The sequence below is a fragment of the Misgurnus anguillicaudatus genome, chromosome 24 (genome assembly GCF_027580225.2).
Source record: "Misgurnus anguillicaudatus chromosome 24, ASM2758022v2, whole genome shotgun sequence".
Taxonomy (NCBI): Eukaryota; Metazoa; Chordata; class Actinopteri; order Cypriniformes; family Cobitidae; genus Misgurnus; species Misgurnus anguillicaudatus.
Window position 1 is genome coordinate 14,921,043 of NC_073360.2, and position 5,664 is coordinate 14,926,706.

The following is a 5,664-nucleotide window of genomic DNA, read 5'->3' on the forward strand; positions in this document are numbered from 1 at the left end:
CACGTGACCCCATTAACATTACCTTAATAATGCACGTGATGCTATTACGTGTTTGTGACGAGAATGTGATATATAAGAGGTAAATATAACACATGAACTTGGAGCACAATTCTTCTATACATGTGCACAAGGTATTTTTGCATCCGATTTAGAAACTACGATTCACGCGTTTACATGCGTACTTTTCTCCTGCTGATCGGATCACAGATCAGAGTACACCAACGCCTTGAATACGATCCAAATTTGCATCTGATCGTCCTCAATCGTATTAAGGTGTTTACATGAAGACTTTTCAATACGATTGAGCCATCAATACAATTACAAACAGATTATTTGGTTGCATGTAAACGTACCTTATGTGACATCATTGCACTCAAGTTTAGGAACTTAAAGAGACACAGGGAGCGCGTTTAAAAACAGCACGTCTGTGTGTGTGTCCGTGTGCAGTTTTTAAGTCAGAGATGAGCGAATGACTCGCGCGTTTAAAGAAGCCCCACTCACTTATACTAAAATAAAAAAAATCCTGAAAATCACGGCACTTACTATCGGTCTTTATATTCCGTCTCTTTGTATTCCTTACGTTGTCATACTTTGTGCTGCGAGACGATGTGGATCCACTTGTCAGGCGCTATTCTTGATTTTGGCTTCGCTTGTACAATGCCTCTGATGTCAAAACACCTCTCGAAAAGCTTGCTATGGATACAAAAAAGGCAGACAATTTAACTTGATCCAAAAAGTGTGTAGCAGCTTTAAAATGTTTATATGCCAATTATGGCATGTTGTTAATTACACTAAATGAATGAGAAATACTAGCACAGAACCACTACAAAAACACTTGTGTGTTCATAGAACCATTGCATTAAATCTATATCTGTAATAAAATACACTGTTAGATTATAAAAAAAACTAATTGTCATGAGTTCTGTCTGTGTCTGCCCTTTCTTTTAGTTTGCTTTTTTCCCTCTTGTGTTGCTCCGCCCCCTTTGTTGTTGGACATTCATTAGCTGTGTCCCAATTTGAAGGGTGTGACCTTCAAAGGACGTGAAAATAAAACCTAATTTACACTAAATTTGTGCTCCAGACACATTCTTTGGCGTAAACCAAACATTAGATTCTGACATACCTTGATTCCTTCATGCCTTTGACAGCTGTCTCCGAAGGCAGCATTTAAGTAATTTCAGATGCAACCGAAGCCTCAAAATGAGTCCTTATTTCTCTGCAGAACAAATGAATCCTTCATAGCCGAGACTATCCCAAGATTCATTGCGTGCTGTAACGGCAGAACATAACGGCTGGATATTTTAAAGGGACAATGTGTAGTTTTATTTGTTAAAATCAATGTGTTTATTCATAAATATGTCCTCATTTGTGTCAAATGACCTCTGCCGATGATCTGACTTTTCTTTGTAAGCTTAGAATTTCTTCTCTTTATTTACATTGAACAGGTAAGTCCTAGAAAGCTTCCATGTCATTTCACCATATTGAAAACTATAATAGCAGAGAGGGACAAAAAGCACTTTGGGATCCTGCATTATTTGTCATATTCTGTATTAATATTTATAGAAATTAAAAATGTCTCATAAAAATAAATATAATATCTGTTATTATATATAAAGTATACAACTTGGTGAACATTTTTTACTTTAATTTATTAACATGAATAAACAATCCCTCTTAAAGCACGCTGTATCCCGTTACCATAACATCCCTGCACCCCACAGTTTACAGTGAATCACATCTTCTACAGTATGTCCGCATAAAACCCAGTGGTGGACAGTAATGAAGTAAATATAATTCGTTACTGTACTTAAGTTTTTTTTATGTATCTGTACTTTAATCAAGTACTTTTACTTTTCTACACTTTAAAGTCAAATATTTTACTTTTTATTCTACTACATACTACATACAAAATCGGTCGTTCCTTTTTATTTATCAGTGGATAAAAAACGTAACTGGGCAAACTAACGCGTGAAGCACGCTTCGTTTCGAACTTGTTTTGGTTTGCCTGCTAACGTTATTCTAAGCGTGAATACAGGGTTCATGCAAGTGACACGTCAGTGTAGCAGCCAGCCAGCTTATCGTTTAGAGACCAAAACTGCATTCATAAACAACAGATTTTGTATTTGTATGGGAAATTGTATTTTGCATTCAAACGAATAGTACTCTCTAGCGCCTCACTTTTCCAAATGCGTGTTGCAACTACGGTATCCATTATGTAATCACTGATCTCCTTGCCCATTTCAGCTAGTTCACGTGTTCTGAATGAAACGCGTTGGTAGGCTAGTGCTTATTGTCCCTTTCTGCTATAGAGGGTATGCACATGACATCACCGTCGGAGAGAGGGACTGCGGTTACGCCCACTGAGTGGCAAAAGACAGAGCGGTAGCATTTGAGTACAGCGTGACATCGGCGAAAACAGTCTAAATGGGGAAAAAAGCTGTTGTGCGATAAACTGTACTAACAGATTAACAAGATTTCGGAGCTATTGTTTTACAGAAGTAAATTGATCGTTCATTCAAACTTCCACAGACCACAGGTGGGTAGATAAGTTGCTAGGGTCACTATCAAGCAGTCTATCGCACAACAGCTGTTTCTCATTTAGACACGTTTTCCTTGTGGGAAAAACATTACTTCACTACATTCTAAAGCATAGAATCATACTGTGTATTCTTTAATATTGCATATTAAAATTTATTTAATACCTAATTACATTTAAATTGTGTACTTTTATTTGAGTAAAAGTATGTTAATGTACTTAAATATTAAATGTAAAACCAAAATGCATTATTTATGAAATGTAACAGAGTAAAAATAATAATAATCAACTTTATTTTATATAGCGCATTTAAATTTGCATCTCAAAGCGCTTTACAGAATCATAAAAAATACATTAGAAAATACACATACATCAAATTTAAGAACATATAAAAGAAGATGCATACAAAGGGAATAAAATCACTTATAAGCTAACCTAAAAAAATAAGTTTTAAGTGTGGATTTAAAAGTACTTAGAGAGTCGGCCTGTCGAATCTCAATGGGAAGAGTATTCCAGAGCCTGGGAGCAAACGAAGAAAATGCCCGGTCACCCATAGAACGTAAGCGCGTTGAAGGAACCATTAAAAAGCCAGAGAGAGGATCAAAGATTGCGTCTTGGGGCATATGCAGTTAAAAGTTCAGACAAATATTGTGGCGCTAAACCATTCAAGGCCTTGTAGGTGAGCATGAGGATTTTAAAATCAACACGATACCTAACTGGGAGCCAGTGCAAGGACTCCAGAATAGGAGTAATGTGCTCACCTTGCCTAGTTTTTGTCAGAATTCTGGCTGCAGAGTTTTGGACATACTGTAATTTGTTTAGGGTAGATTTAGAAACCCCAGCAAGTAGAGCATTACAGTAGTCGATACGAGAAAAGACAAATGAGTTTATCAATTTTTCAGCCACAGAGAATGATAAAAGGAAACTTTTACCATATTCTGGACATGAGGATCAAATGTTAGATTTGCATCAAATATCACCCCCAAATTTTTTTATTTGGTTTGAAATTCCAAAGCAGACCCATCCACCATTAAGGTTACGTCATTGGCTTTGCGAAGTTGTTGGGGTGAACCAATTAGCATTACCTCTTGTCGCTGTTGAGACAGAGGAAATTTTGAAAAATACTTTAACGTAGAAAGTAAAACGAACAGATTAACAAGATTTCGGAGCTATCATTTTACAGACTGACAAAAAACACAGAAAGGAGAAGTAAATTGATCATTCATGCCAATGTCCACTGACCACAGGTGGGTTGATAAGTTGCTAGGGTCACTATCAAGCAGAGGTTTTACTCTCTAATTAAAATTATTTGTCAAGTGTTTGTATCTTATGCATGTTCTTGCTCAAGAATGACAGTGGTTGTATCATTTATATTGTAAAGAATTTTTATTAAAGATTTAAAGATTAAAGAACAAATATTAAATGTTTAAATGGATTTTACATTGTTTGGCTTAAAGCAAGCATTTTCTCAATCTAAAGTGAAAGTAATAGAAGCAGGTCAGCTAGCACCCTCTGCAGGCATTTATTATAATACATAATGCTGTCTTTTATTAAATAGGCTATATATTAATGTAATGTGTTTACTTTGATTTGATACTTTATTTGAACCAATTATTGCACCGTCATTATCATGTAGTTTTAAAGGTTATTGATCTCTCTCACTTCGATCTATTATTATTACAAAAAAACATGATCATCTCATTACCAATTAGCAAAATAATTGTTAGGGACAGTCCTAGATTAGTATAAACATTTCAAAATAATGTGATTTCCGTTTCCCATTCATTTTTTTTATCACTGAGGATTTCTTAACCGTAAAAACCTTGTCTCGTGGATTATGTGTCTCAACCCACCCCTATATATAAATATACATGTACAATATACATGTGACATGCCAAAGCAGATAAAATGTTTCTTAAATAATATTCTTATTTGATTTCTAGATATGCATTTAATGTTTTGAATCTTTTCTTTTGCAGAGCAAAAGCATGGTAGCCACATTAAAAGGTATGTTGCCGTAACAGCATCAAGGAAAAAACTGGAAATTGAGGAGGCTCCTTTAATCTCCAGATAGTAAAACTGTGAACCTGTGCTTAATTCAAGTTTTTATTACACTTAAACGGTTAAACTATCTAACAAATAAATCCTGAAATGACACTTACTGCTCTTAAATCCTGTTATTTTATTTGGTTCTAAAGAATTTTTTTAGCTTTAGTGTTTTAGGCTGATGATAATTTTAACAGACATTCATGTCTGATTAATTAATGTATTTCTTTTAATAATGTAGATTGGTGAGCCAAGAGAGTCTTTTCACTTATTTTGAGTTCAGCATGAGTTTCCTGACAAAAAAAAATACAGCCATAATAAATCACAATACTTTTGTACTTAAGTACATTTTTAGGCAAATACTTTTGTATTAGTAATTTTTGGCCACCTCAATATAATAATCACTGCGTCTTACCTGGCCACCCCTGAAAAAACATTCTGGCTATGTCCCTGGGCATCTACATTGTACAATGGTTCCATACAGAACCCACCCAACCCCCAAAAAACTGTTCTGAATCTACTTACCTACAGCCCCCTAAACAACTCCCCGAAGCCCTTATTTTGGTCAATAAAGTCTTGGAAGGGAGCAGTGCAAAACTGACTAAAACACACCATAGGTTTACACACTGAAAGTCCACCATCCAAAAATTATTAAAAGCTGACTGTGCATATGAAAAAATATTTAACACTTCCAACAAATGTGACACAGCAGCTTCAAATGGATTTTCTTGCTTTTAAATCATTAATATTCTTCCAGATCAGAAAGGTCACCAAAGTAAAATGTGCTTTAAGATTTTATATAACACAGCTGATATGAGAATACCTCCACTCCAGGTTAATGCACGCTCGGTGTACAGGGTTACTGAAGTTGGTAGTGGTGGTACTCCCCTGCTTTTTAGTTTTGGCATACTGCTGTCGTTTCCTCTGGGCCAGTGAGGCGACAGCATACTCACAGTCTGGGATGTGCCCTGAAATTGTCAGGCTGCATTAATAGCAGCATGCCAAGACAGCACAGTGGACTGGTGGTTGATGATGAGGGCATGGGGGCATCCCTAGAGGTCAGGGTCCTGGTACCACTGTCA

At 35.9% G+C, this 5,664-nt stretch overlaps 1 long non-coding RNA gene across 1 annotated transcript; it reads right to left on the bottom strand.

Moving 5' to 3' along the window:
• Positions 1–411: 411 nt before the first annotated feature.
• Positions 412–5,452, bottom strand: LOC129437772 (uncharacterized). Its single transcript, XR_008642348.2, has 3 exons — positions 5,406–5,452; positions 1,124–1,270; positions 412–693 (listed from the first exon to the last, which is right to left on the bottom strand). It is a non-coding gene; the product is annotated as an uncharacterized lncRNA (long non-coding RNA).
• Positions 5,453–5,664: the final 212 nt, after the last annotated feature.